We start from the raw sequence: 15,125 nt of genomic DNA, 5'->3' as shown, positions 1-15,125 counted from the left end.
GCCTGCCCTGTCCTGGGAATTGCTCTTCAGCAACAGCCTTGCCAAACACCACACTCGGCTCTTCTCCTCCATCTCCACTCCCTACACACTCTTCTTTGCATTGCTGCTGGCTGAGACAACCCAGCTGTGTGTCTGGGGGCACAGCTGACCCTGTAACTGCCTAACCCCACACTCACCGTGCTCTGCTGAGTCGTCCCAGGCCATCACACCCACAGTGACAAACGTCCCTGTGATCCTCAACAACCATGTGCTTTGATATCCTCGCGCAAGCAGCAGCCCCAGCTGACAGCGGTGCTCCTCAAGTCAGCAAAGGTTTTTAACGGGATGAATATCGCACCATCACATAGAACAAAACTCCTCCGGTCGGTGGAGTGAAGCAACCAAGGAAAGAGAAGGGTCTCCACAAACAGCATCACTGTCCACAGCGCAGTCTTCCCCAAAAGACTTTGATTTGTAAGAAGGAGGCTTTGGCAAGTCCAGCCACCTTAAAAACTTTTGGAAAAAAATCCAACCCTGCTCTCGTTTCATAACAGAGTGCTGGAGACCAGGTCTTCCTCATAATGCTTCTTACTCAACCAGGGTGTCATTACATCATCAACTGGAAAAACCGCCAGAGCGGGGTCACCCCGGTCCTGGGGCCCTGCCCAAAGCCCTGCTCAGCTCCCACAGTACCTGTCTGAGCGCAGTGGAGGAGCTCACCCGGAGTTAAACCCCGCTGCTTTCACCTGTGGCACACAGCCGGGCTCTGGCAGGCTGCCCGTGTCGGACAGGCACCGCCACGCGTGCCAGGGCCTGCCAGAGCGGGGCGGGGGCTCCTGGGGCCAGCTCGGCCCTGCTCCACCTGTGTGAGCGAGCACAGCCTTGTTTGATACAGCTGGGATGAGGCTTGGTCATTTCTGATCCAATGGAGCTGTTTCCTAGAGGTGAGAATGTTTTTGAGGGCTTCAAATAAAACAAACCACTTGAGGCAAAATAACAAAACAGGGAGTATGAGCTCTTCCATTGGGTTATCTGAAGTTAATTCTTTGAAAATAGCAGGCTTTCATCTAACTGCATCTCACCAAAATATTTCCAAGACAGATATCAAGCAACCTGCAACAAATGACCCAGGAACTTAGGTTAGAGCCAAAATTCCAGAAAAATCTGAGCACAGGGAATAGTGGCTCAGCTCATCCATGGGAGAGGAGACTAGTTTTGCTGTGAAAGGTTATTTGGGTATTTAGTAACACCGAAACATTCTTTCAAGTTCAAGATTTCTTGGCCAAAGATGGCTCTTGGATAAGCCAATGTCAAGACTCAGAAAGACATCTGAAGGAGCTTACAGCAGCGTGCTGTGCAACCAGTATTTTACTTCTAGTAGTTGAGCGAAATTGCAAACAGCTGGTGGATTGTTGGAACATTTTAAATCATTTCTTTCAAGGTACTTTATTGCTTTCTGAAAAATAAATACACATGCCACACATTCCCCCTTTTGCAGACACAGTGAACGTGTATCCCAAGGACCATTTTTTAGTTGGTGAGTTTCAAAGCAAAATCTCTGTTCTCATTTCTCTACAGCAGTGGGACTCAATTTTATGTCTTTTTTTCCCTGCAGCCTGGTAGTCCCTCTTTACCAGGTGAACAAGTGCCTTCATATATCATAAAGGAGGAGAGGGTGATCACAATGCAGCTGTGTTATCATTGTGCTCACACCCCCTCCTGGGCCATAGCCCCACCGCAGAGCATCCCAGCTCAGCAGGAACTGACAGGGCTTTTCTAAAAGGTGAGTGAAAAAACCTGATTACTTTATGCATGAGGGATTTGTTTCAACTGCTGCTGTGACGACTCCCCAGAGGTCCTAAAAGCTAAGGATAGATTTTGAAAACTGCTTTCTTGCATGTGGAGGGATGAAGTGATGACTGCACTGTTCAATTCCCTATAGCAAAGGTCAGGAATAGAAAGGCAAAAATAAAAATCTCAGCTCACAAATTGTCTCCCCTTGTGAATGTCTTATCAAAGCTTCTGCCTGCCCCCAAATCCTTCCTGTCCCTCCCTTTATTTGTCATTGCTGAGAACATAAACATCCTCTCTATTCCACAAGGTCATCTCCATCCTCCAAGCAAGCCTGTTGTCCATGCTCTGCTCATCCTCCTGCACTGGTACTGGGTAACATCTTTTATCTCTTGGTCTACAACAATTTATCTGCGGTGAACCAGTAGGTACCAGATGGAGACAACCAAAGACAAGGTGAAGCGACCCTCCAAGGTGAAGGGCACAGAGTCAACGGCACACAGCTGCTGGAAACACTGCGACCAGTGGGGGATACGGTGCTGCACACCATGCATTTTAACACACAGTTTAATTGAATTCATTATGAGAACCACATCCCCACATTATGAATACCATACGGTATTTTGCAGCTGTGGTCGTAACTCAGCTTCATCAAAAACCTGCAGTGGCTAGGAACGAGCAATAGCAATGGCATGTAACTTTTTCAGAGAATATAGTACAGTATATGGCTACAGGCAAGTACATGCAAAGTCAAGAATTAAGTTGGGGGCTTCAATTGTCTTAATTTTAATAGCAGTTTTGACCTATCAGAAGCATGATTCTCTTGATTATGGGTAAAATAAAACATATATGTGTAATAATTAGCAAATACAAACATTGAAAGTACAAGGTCGGTGTTATTAATTTACCTATAGGTGTGTTACCTCAATGACAATTCCCAGATTGAACAGTTCCAAGATCTGATGTTGCCAGAGGGCCATTCCACACTCAGTCCCTCTTGTCTTCTCTCCTCTCCATCCTTTTCTCTGTTCTCAGAAAACGGCTATATGCAGCATCAGAGACATATTAGAAACAAGGAGCAAGCCCTCACAGTCCAAGTGCTTTAGCACAGGGGCAGCTGTTACCTTGGGATAATGGGGTCAATCCTTTATAAAGTGAACTTCATAAAATCATCATTCTGTCTGGAGTGACACGTAAAGACATCGTGACAGACCTCATGCAGACTTGGTACAACACGTGACATATTTCCATAGATTTCAGTTAATTAAGGCCTTACTGAGTTCTCCTGCCTCCACGTGCTCAGTCAGGGACCTTCCGAGGATGTTGGGGGCTGTCCCCTTGCTCGCAGGGATGAGCACTTGGCAACTCCAGCTGAGTGCTAGAAAGGGCTGGTAGGTGAATGTTACATGATCTTTTACAGGGCAATGGTAATGCTTTCTCTTTTCCATCATACAGCAACTAAATGTATTAACATGGTAATGAATATCTTGTGTTTCCCCTCTATTCTATGATATCAGTCTCTAGAGCCCTCCCCGGCACACATACACACTCTCATCTACTTAAAAAAACCCTTCTGTTTGATCCACACCAGTTAAAAACATTACAGGCACTGACCAGGAATCCTTTCTCTATCTTTGTCCTGTGATAAAACTTTGTTCAGCAAGCCAAAGGCCAAAACCCTGAAATTTCAGCTTGGCTGATTATCCCTCTTTCTTCACAGCCTTTTTCTTTTCCCTGTTTCAGAAGTGCAGTTGTTTCCAGCAGCTCTGCGCTGCCTTGCATTAGGTGGGGGTCTCTTCAGGAGGTAACCGCAGTTCCCTTAAATTGAGAGGGGCCAGAACTGAAAAAATTCAGAGGTTTAACAGGACTTAGATCTGAAGCTTTAGTATGAGACTCTCTGAAGACTGAGAAAAGGAAATTTCACAGAATGGGTGTTACAAAAAAGAAAAAAATCTGTCATCAGTCTAATTTGATAACCAATTTGTCTCAGCCATGCTCTCACCCTTGGCTTTTGAAATGAATGTTCTTTGGAGACAAATGTCAGCAAGCCAGCCTGGAGTGTGAAATCCATCCCAAGCACAGCCACCAGATGTGTTTGCTTTATGAACCTCTGATTTCCTGAACCTCTTGGTTAAAAAGCATGTGTCTCTATTACTCAGGATCAGGAGCAGTGAATTCAGTGGCTAATGATCAAGCCATAGTTATTTCCTGAGAAGTTTCATCAGATGAGGTTATTCATCTTGGATTACATGCTCAATTCAAACAATCTGAAATTTTCCAACGATTATTTGGTTCACAGACTCACTACCTGGATGCAAAATAATCTAATATGGTTATCATTTACAGGTGTAAATGTTCAGTAATGAACTCAAACTTGTCTTCTATTAAAGTCTCACAGCCAAGCCTATGAGACTCATTAATCTCTAGAAACACAGACTTCCAATGCAAACTATAAAATTATCCATTTGAGGCAAATCCTAAATCCCTAAGCCACACATGTGCATCAGAAAAGGCTTGATTTATATGGCTGTAAAACTCCTGCAGGAAGCATACACTCTTTGACTTAGAAAGAAAGCTGGAAAGAGGAAGCCCGCTTCATTTGCAAATTCAGCATGCAAGATCGAGAGCAACAGTCTCGTCTTCCCTGAAAAACAATTTTTAACATCATTGCACCAACCAACATTGCCTATGAGCCTGTATTTATAGAACTTGCTGGTATTTCTATCATACCAAGGTTTACATTTAGTATTTTAGCTCATGCCACCTCTTGCTCACACAGCACATGGGGGAGATGCCCCCTCTCCTGGGGGCTCACAGCCCCAGACAAAAACCTCTGGGGTGAGCAGCTCCCCATAAAGAAACACTGACAAAGCCCAGGGTGACCAATGGGGACTGGTCACCACTGGTGACCATTGGGGACCGATGCCCCAAATCCAAGTTCAGTACCATGTTTGCAAACTTCATCTGTCTAGTTATTTGTTACAAGCCCCTATTTTTACAGAAAGCAGGTTAGATCCATATAGGGTAGGAATATAGAATTTTTTTACACGCTTCACTCCAGACAGAAGAGCTGAACTGCTCATCCATACCTCCCTCATTAAGTTCCTCATGTCTGGGAGTGAGGGTCGTGAAAGGCCCCCAATCACTTCACATCCCCACGTTTTGGGACTGGATGCATTTCTCCCGGTGCAGGACACGCTGCCCGGAGGAACCCGGTCAGCAGCACAAACACCACTGAACCAGACCTAGACAGGGCACTGCAACTGGTCCCATGACAGTTTCCCCAGCCAGCTCCCCCCCTGGACAAAGCTCTGCCTTTCCACTTATTTCTCACCTCCTTTCCACCCTTCATAACCGTTCCTGCTCCAAAAGTCAAGAGAAGCACCGGGGATGCTACTCTTTTTACAGCTTATCTGAGAGCACAGCACAAAGGCAGGCCGAGGCAACCTCAGTGCAAATTGATGACCAGGCAATAAACCTGTCTTTAGATAAGTAGAACAGTTTGCATATGCTTCTGTGCGTGCACCTGCCTGTTCAGCGAGTCATCACTCATTTCACAGCTCATTTCGCTGACTGTGGTCTAAAGGTTTTATCTTTTTAATTGGGCAAACAATACACACCTTGTCTTTGCACATAAAGTCCAGTACTAACGTGCATGACTCCTACAAGTTGGTGGTTTGGGTTTTTTTCAATCAGCTCTTAGTAATGCCGTACATTTAAGGTGGACGTGTTCTCTTTTTTTGATGGTTCCCTATCTGCAATGCAAATAATCAGATTTCTGCAAAGATTTTGATTCTGCCTGAGGCGAATCTTCAAAAGCCGGTGTCAGTGTCCATTAAAGCCCAGGGGGAGAGTCCCTTTGATTTCAAACGGGTTTGGGATGGGGCCAACAGCATTAAAAAGCAAAGACAAGTCCCCCCTCACTCCCAAGCAAGGAGTCCAAAGCAGATGTGAAGAGCAGCAGAAATTTAGCAGTTATCTTGCTTCATGTGGTTTCTCTGGGAAATGATTGGGGGGGTTTATAATACACAAGCAGCGCATTATACAGAGACAAGGTTTAACACCTCCCACATTGGCCAGCAGAGTTAATGTAGTTTATACCAGACACGGTCTTGGCCTGAGGGAAAAGCGAACGCAAAGAGCAGATGGAAGAGGTCAAGCAGAGCACGGTCCGCCGGCAGTTGTGTTCCCCCATCTTCTTCTACATTTTGCATTGCTCACTGCTCTGAGGGTTTCAAATCCCATCCCGCAGGGTTGGGTGGCAGGGCCCTGACACGGGGACACGCACGGTGCTGCTCAGCCAGCCTGCGGCTGCAGAGCGATGCCGACAGCCGCACCGCGGCCTGCCAACTGGCTCTGCACAACCAAACCGATCTGGGGCTCCTGCTTGAGCTACCGAGGTGCTGGCATCAGCACAACCACAACCAGACCCCAACCGAGGCCACCAGGGAGAGGACGAGCGCCCATCCCTGCTGCAGCTTGGGCCAACGCGGCAGGAGAGAACTGCTCCCCCCCCCGCCACACACACACACACTTTGCAGCATGATTAGTTTTTGGCGAAGACATGCTGAATGTAGGGGGCGAAAAGTGCTGTCTTTGTTCTAGGATGCAAATGAGCATCTTTTTTAGAAGCTGAGAAAGAGCCCCAACTAACAAAAATTGCGCATTGACTGAAATAAGCCAGGCTGCCTTTCAGATGTAGACTTCAGACAGAAAATGAAACGTATCAAAGTGTCTGATTTGACGTGGCTTGCAGCTGCAAGGCAAAGCGACTGTCCCATTTTTTTCCCCCGAGGCGAACACTCAAGATTTTCTTGATCTTATCTTTGTCTTTCTATAAGTCTTTGAAAACCATCTGTAGAGATTCATAAAGGGTATTTGTGTTTTAAGTAAACTGCAGAAGTGATCTATACCGAACAGATGGAAACAAATCAAAAAGCTTAACGGGATGCAGAAAAACAGCAACACTTAGAAAAATACTAGATACGAATGAGTAGGCAGGTTGTCTCCCATTTGTATTACATTTGGTATAGCATCTCTTTCCCCTAGCTCTCCCTGCAGCCCACATGGTCCACTCTCACCGCTCTTCTCTCCTCGTTCATGGGCTGCAAAATACATCCCAGGTGCATTTGCTCTTCTGGACGAGCATCCCCCCGATGGGAATTGTTCAGCTCCTCGGCAGAGCCCAAACACCCACCAGGAGCCCTTAACGCAGCTCCCTCGGAAATAGATTGCATTTGACAGCAAAGGGCTCTGATTTTTCACGGCTTGCCAAAACATTTCTGAACAGATAAGGTGGGGGAGAAGAGTGCTACAAATCAATCTCCGGCATGCTCGGGGATTGTGCGCTTGTTTGTTTGTTCGGGGTGATTTTTTTTATTTTTTTTTTCCCCTGACAGAGGATTTCAAAGAAGCACAAAACTGCTTCCTCAGTACCAGCTTTTCATAGAAGACACAATAAAGGTGCAAAATGATGTGTGTTACTGGAGTGAGTGGGCGTTAATGGGACTTCCTGAGCGTACTAACAAAACCCACAGACAAAAAGAGAAAAAAAAATACAAATTTTCCCCGTGTTTCATCTGCAGCCCTGCATATTTTCTCCTCTCCCCATTACTCAGAGCCCTACATGCCCTCTTTGAGGAGGCTGCCATGATACTGCTGGAGAGGATCTGCCCTAGTTTAGCTCCGTTATTGTAACCCCGAGCAAAAACCCTGCTTAGCCACATCTTCACTGCAAAGTTTGTATATCAGTGTAGCTCTCACTTTGCAAAATTCCCAGCAGCAGATCTGCAGAGGCTGGTCCCTGCTAACACGAAGTCTGGGCCATATAATCCCCCCCATAAATTTATCAGCCTCCATCATAAAACCTCACAGGCTCCACACGTACATTCAGACACACCATTGCTGCACAGCTGTTTCATAACCTCAGCCCTCCAGTGGTAGCAATATCTGTTTTATTTCCAGCTTACATTTATTAATGGCCAGTTTGTACCTTCCACCCCCACCTCATTTCTTTTCTCACCCGTCCCTAACAAGCCTAAGGCAAAGGTTAAGGTAAATCCCAGATGGGAGACCTGGGGATGGAGAAGACGAATGGGAGTTACATCAAAGCACTCCTCCTGCTTTGTTTCTGTAGGATTTTACATGACAGAAGTTCAAGATAAATGTGTGTTTCTGTTGAGCTACTTAATTTATTATGAAGCCAAGACACAGGTTCTGCCTTAAGCATCTCGAGAGGAGGGTGATGTGACCCTGCAGCCTCATCTAGTTCCCAGGACGGACACTAAGGACAGCCATGTCCCTTTAGAGTCTGGGAACACACAGACACAAAAAAAAGGGCACAAGGACCCACTTTAAATGAAGAAGTGACAGGATATGCTCCAACCCCACATCATCCTTCCCCTACTGAGATGAAGCTCTAGTGCCTATAAACTATGGCCTAAGCTCGGTGCAGACCCAGATGCGCTGCTGCTGCTGTCAAAGGGAATTCACCTTTGACTTTGCAAGAGCCGAGTTAATGCTGAAAGCATCTGAAAACTCAGTTCCCCTCTCAATGACAGGAGACAGAGCTGGAGCAAATCCTTGACATCCTTCCTCTCCCTCAGCATGGTGCTGGGGCCACAGGGCTCCAGCATGAGCAGATGTGGGGACAGAGTGATGCATGGGTACCTGTGGTGGGAAAGGCCCTTCAGCTGACCATGTCTACCCACCAGCCTCTGGGGAAATCACCATGCTGTGTACACTCTATTTCTCATCAGCTCACTTAGACATCACCCAAGGGAATGAAACATTCCTACATATTTTTCTGCTCCTCCCAGAGGGCACTCGCTGCCCTCCACTCAGACACACTGCCTGCTCCAGAATAGAACAGGCAAAAAACAGCTTCCACCCTAGCCCATCAGGCCACACTCATGAGACCATGTGTGAATGACATCTAGGGCATTGTTAAGCTGAATATACCTTTTTTCCCCCTGACCTGGAGTTTAGCCATCTCAGAGCTCTGCCTCCTGAGCAAAGCATGAGGCATCCCATGCTGCGGCCCTGATGGACCTTTGGTATTTGGATCTGTGTAAGTGCAGATTCCCAGTTCTATCCACCTACCAGCCTAGAGAGCCTTGCACACAAAAATAGAGGCAATACTGTGACTGATATTTTTAGAAAGGGAATGCATATGTAAATTATTCCCCTGAAAATGTCTCTGTGCGTCAGACTCTCCCCTGATTCAGAGAACATCCCTTCTATCTTTTCCTCAAGTACACACTGCGTACAGCAAAGCTTAACATCTCAGGGAATCTGGTGGCGGAGAAGGTTGCTGCAAAAGTGATTCATCTATCACATCTTTCACAGCTTCGGTAAACTGGAACAGTGCGAATTTCTCTGCCCCCAGTCTTGGCTGCTCGAGAGCTCACCAACTTCTCTCCCATTCACAGCTTCATGCGCGCGCAGTGAAAAGCTAAGAGCGCTGCTGGTTTCCTCACCTCCGCATCCCCAGCCTCCTGCCGTATGCTTCCTGCTGAGGATGCCGTCAGAATCCAGACAGGCCCATCTGGTGGGAACACTTCCCCGGTCGGCAGCTCGGAGGCTGCAGGATGATGTGACTCTTTGCTGGCGCAGTGGCAGGGCGGCGAGGAGCCCCAGCAGCCCTCTGCATGCACGAGCTGGAGCAGCCCATGGGAGATTCCAGCCCAGAGACCATCCCACTGGCAAGAGCTGAGCTTGCACTAGGGCTGCTCAGCCCCAGGCAGACCAGACATCCCACCCATGCTGTGCGCTGGGGAAATGGAACCTCCCGAGAGGAGGAGGCACTCACAGCCACCAAAACACACCGCCGTGTTCTTCCACCCCCTCACACACATGATCTCCATCAGTGTCATCTGCCCAAAACTCCTCCAGTCCTGGAGGCCACTCAGCAGCTAAGGCAGGGCAGGAACACATGCACCAGCAGGCATCTTGCCAGTGCCCTGCGCCTTGGGAAGTAAACAGCACAGTCCCTGACGTTATGTTCGATCACTGTCCAGAAGCTATTAGGAAGCTAATTAAAATGAATAGATCACTTAAATATTCAGAGTTCATATCCCATTAATTCAGCAGCACAAGATACAAAGAGAAAGACAAAGGCTGAAGAAAAGGCCAAGGACGGTACAGCAATGTTCCTCAGTGCGGATTTTTTACCCCCCTTTCTTGTAATACAAAAGATAAGTCTGTCTCCTGGCTTATCTAGATACATTTGTAAAGATTAAAAACACACTTCTTTGCCTTTGCATTCTGCTGTAAATGATTAGCCCGTGGTATCGTTAAGCAGGGCACTCTGCCAGCCTTAAGGTTCTGATTTAAGCCACAAAGACGGGGAAATTCAGAGCGAAACCTGCTGCTGCCTGCACGGGACCAGGCAGGCAGGCAGGCCCCTGCCATTCCCCTGCCCTCGCAGGCACCTGGGGAGGTGGTGCTGCACACCAGCAGCAATATGGCCCCAGCTCTAGAGGAAAGGCTGGCCCCAATTCCTGCACCAGGAAGGGGGAAAAAGGAGCATTTTCCATCTTACTATTTGGGAATAGGGACATCAGTAGACAGGCAAGGAGGTGGCTCAGTGATCTTACGTCCAAGAGCCTGCTCATGCAAGGCTGGCTACAAGATGGGAGTAGCAGTCTCCAAAGCCTGGGGCAGGACTGAGGGAGGTGCCCCATGGAGAAACGCCTGTCCCCAAGCATGTCCCGAAAACCCAGCCCAGCAGGAACGAGTAGACTCGAAGAGGGGGTCAGATAGCTCAGAGGGTGGGAAATAGGATCACAACGCTCTAGAACACACACTGAAAAATAGCTGTTGGGTACTCTCAGGACAGTCCTGCATTGTAAGACTGCGATATTTCTCTCTTGGAAAGATCTGTTTGCAACGGTTCAACGTGGCACCCAAATGAGAAAAAAAATTCAAGAGCGGGTATGGTCCAGATCCCCGCTTCTTGCTGAAGGTTTAATCCAGCTTTATCACTCTGAAGTTCACTCCTCATGTCTCTTTTTAAAACTGACATTGCAGACACCTCTAAGTCTTCTGTCTCCCCCTGAAACTATTTCTGAGTCAGAAAAACTCAGCTACAGGCAATCTGTTGAACAACATGTCTGTTTGTACCCCAAAAGCCTGCGGTCATAGTCATATGTTTTGGAGCTGTTCAGCTTAAGAAAACTTAACCCAAGGAAATGCATTTCTTTGTCACATTCCAGACCAACACAAATTAATGTATTGGCATTAAAAGACCATGAAAAATAGGGTTAATTACGGAAACGATGACCTTTATATACAGAAGCTCAGCCACGGGCTGCTATCATACATCATAATGTTAGGAAGAGCCACTTACTGACTCACAACAGCAAATAATAAATAATAAATAATAAATCCATCAACCTAAATTGAACCTTGTATAATGTATGCCTGACAAACCATAGATTAATTTGCCTAATCCATCATTTGTTAATCCTTCATCCCCAAGAAATGCATGCAAGTGCTACAACTGCGACATCGAGTCTATTCTTACGGGCACAGTGACATATGGGTACAGTCATGCAGAAGCACATCAGCTGAGTTTCCCACCTTTAACAAATGCTGCTGAAGCGTTGCAGATTCCACATTTCAAAGGTAGGTAATTGCAGCATCAAAAGTTCTGGATTTATGAAGCCACAAAAATAACAATCAAGTTTTTACAACATCAGTAACAAAGATAATTATACTAAACTTAGCACATTGTTTGCACTATATAAATAATAAATGCTAATATTCAATGTTAAAGGAAACTGGAGCTGTTATCCCTACTATTAGGTTGAGACAATGAAGCTTATTGTACAATAGCTTGCACATTAGGGTGATGTCCTTGACAAAAGTAGAAAATTAAGGAGATTTTTAGCTTTTAAATGTATTATATCCTGAGGCTGTTTAGGGTTTTACAGCTGTAGGAGAGGTAACACAGCAGACCTAGGGAGCTGTAGGTGGAGAAGATACAGTAGAGGTGGATGTGATCTCCTTACTAGAAGTATTAGAAACTGGCAATGTATTTCTGTAGCCACTAAGTGCAAAATGGTCCCAGAAAAGAATAACCACTAGAGATTAAGAGCAATTAAAATCTCCCAAGCTTTCTGTGGGAATGTGCAGCTGCTGAATCAAACTCAGTCACGTCCAGTTCTGTCCTGAGACCCAGGAGGCGAAGGTGGAAACCAGCAACTGGTACTGAGCTCTGCAGCCAGAGAGCACTGGGGCAGTGGGCAGGAAGGAAAGGGCTCCCCAGGCACCCTTGCAACTCAGATCCACCCAACTTGTCAGGTTAGGGGGAAAATTTTACACAGGATTTTCCAGTACTAGAGAAATCCATCAACTTTTCCACTGTTCATACTGAATGACAAGTTCCGCAGTGGTGGTACCTAAAATACTCACTTATTGAAACTGTTATTAGACACAAGAAGTATGTCTACTCCTACTCGAGAGCTGTAAATCTGTGCCTAGTTTTAAAGAGAAAGCCAAGAAGCAAACAATGGGAATAACATTTTCCCTCCCCAAACAGATTAATGTTAAGTTGTTTCGCGGTGCTACTGTCAAATCTAATTAATCTGTTCTTTTCAACAGCACTTGTATGTGCTTTAACTGTCGAGTGACACCATGAAGTGACAGTGCCAAACCTGCCCGAGAGCTGCAGTGGGACCCCGCAGCTCTTTTCAATTCAAAATTAATCCCTCTCACATACACACTCAGTCAGTTCATCGCTGCTACTTGATCTGCACCGAGCAGATTGGTGTGAGCGCACAGGGCTGCAGGGGCTGGTGCATCCTTTCCTGACACAGGGATGAAGGGTGTTGCACCACGAGGATGCCTGTTCTGGCATTAGCCCAACAAAAAAACCTTGAAAAACATTCCAGACATGGCAGGAGCAGCGAGGACAGCAGGAGGGTCATGTTTTGCTGCTGTACTTGGCAGCCAAGAACAGCTTGATCCTGCCCCACCACAGAAGTCTCCATCCCCAAGTACTGAATATAGTTTGAAGGAAAAAGCTTTCCAGTAAGCAAGGCAGGAGAGCTGGGTGGAGGATGGACACCACAGGCAACATAAGTCCAACCAAGACAAGACCTTTGCTACATCTCAGCAAGAGGGCAATGCACTCCTAACGGAGTCTTTAGGGTAGAATTGCAAAGTATTGACATGCATAATATGTGCAGTAATGGCTGAAAGCTGGAAACCATGGGTTAGTGCAAGAAACCACCAGAGTCACCTGTGTCAAATGTATATTTAATGCTCTCAGAGGACAACTATGCCAACTGCTCAGCAGCCAGGAACTCTTTTTTAAGTATGTCATAAGCTTGTGATCTAGTTCATAAATAATCATCAAGTGAAATGATTTGCGGATTTGCTGCACTAAAGCTTTCCTACCTCTGTTCTTCCTCCAGCTCCCCCTGGATGGTTGGGAGAGGAGGGCAGCAGCTGAGCTGAGAGTTGGGCTGAGGTGGTTGTGTGCAGGTTTAAGGGTGTTTTGCTTCATGAAGGTAAAGGCCAGTGTGGACAGCGGGACCTGACACATGGGTACCCAGGGGACTGGGCTCGTGGGGGACCACAGGACCCTCCTTGGCTCCTGATGGCCATGCTTTCATCTGACACCCACCCCACGCTGGGCTACTCCTGCCCCACACAGCATCCTTCAGGTCCCGGCTTGTGCCAGGCTGGGAAAACATATCCTGAGGTGGTGACGACTGAATTATTATCTGGGTGCCAATCTCAAAAATCCCAATCTGTTTCCCCCAGTTATCTCTTTACTCAGAAGAGCCAAACCAAATATAAACTGACACACTCAGGTGTTACATGATTATCACTATATAAATAAATGTCATCACATTTAAATCACAATCTGATCTTTGAGGTCAGTCCAGCTTTAAGCAGGAAGTTGGACTTTGTGACCTGCAGAGGTCCCTTGCAACCTAAATTATTCTGTGATCCAGTGATTTTTCCTTGACAGAAATTTTTTGTCTCTTTTAACAGTATTAACTTATTGCAAGTCACAAGAAAAAAAGTTTAATAACGGGTACCTCCTCCTCTGAACCTGCTTTGGATTCAGAGCTTATGGGGAGGTAAATACATTTGAAAGGGATTGCAGCCTTTAAAGGAGGGCACAGGCTGCCATCATGTAACACTCTGCACAAGGCAGGCACCTGGTTCCATACGCGTTACTATTTGATTTTATAATGGCATCCAATTACCTCTCATAGCATGGAAGATACAGACTTACAAAATTTGCTATAATATATTTTTTTCTAGCTGTTAGCACCCAAATTACTTCCAGTGATTTTCAGGGTGCCCTCCTCTTCCCAGGGAGCATCAGCCTGTTCCCAACAGCATATTTATATTATATTTGTAAAAACTTTGGGTCACGCCATTACTGTGGTGCAGAGGGCCCCTTGTAAGGGACCCCAAGAACAGCCTTTCTCTTCCCAAAATCAGGATTGTCCCCACACTCCGCCCAGCACCGGGTCCCCACAGACCCATCTGCACCACGGCACGAAGCAACCCCAGCTGCTGCGAGGATCAAGCCGTGCTTGTGTCGGGCTTTGATGTTCCCAGGTGGAAGGAGCTTTAACGGTGTGGTAGAGTGTTGTTTTTACACAAGATTTATCAGTACAGTTAACATACCGCCACAGAGCTGCTATTTGAGCATGCCCTGAATGTTAATAAGCACACATAAGACAGGCTGCTGCTGCAGGTACATGCTAACGTTCACCTTCAAAGAGCTTTATAAACATTAGCTCGGCGGGTCTCACCTCTGTCTCCCGAAGGAGAGCTCAGCTCCGTTTTGCAGGGAAGGGAGGGAGGCGCAGAGGTCACGGACGGGCTTTGCGATGGGCATGGGAGAGCAAGGATTCAAAAGAGATTTAAGTATCTTATTTTCACACAGACATTTATATAGGGCTTATACATTGTACTGCCTGGAGGAACCTTGTACTTCAGCATATGAGAGTTTTGGTGGGTTAGGATATATTTTATTCCAAGCTGCGTAATTTCTCAGTATCCAACAGGATGAACCGTTCTATAAAATACAGTTCTCTAATAGAAGCTTTGTCAAATTTTAAGAGAGGCACATCAATGGATCTCCACTGATATCCTAGGGAGATCAAACAGGAGGCTAGAAAAAATAAAGCAGAAGTCATCTGGGGTCTTCAGGGGGAAACTATCAAAGTATCATAGGAAAATATAAAGCTTGATTGGGTATCAAGAGGTCATCCAGTCCAGTGTTTCTCAGCGTTTAAAAATCACTTAACTCCTTCATTTAGAAGTCACAGACTACTTTGTGCACTGTCTACCTAACTGTCTTACTTGCAAACCTAACCAATATT

The sequence above is a fragment of the Athene cunicularia genome (genome assembly GCF_003259725.1).
Source record: "Athene cunicularia isolate RWA chromosome 15 unlocalized genomic scaffold, athCun1 chr15_part1, whole genome shotgun sequence".
Classification (NCBI taxonomy): Eukaryota; Metazoa; Chordata; class Aves; order Strigiformes; family Strigidae; genus Athene; species Athene cunicularia.
This window is presented reverse-complemented; position numbering follows the sequence as displayed.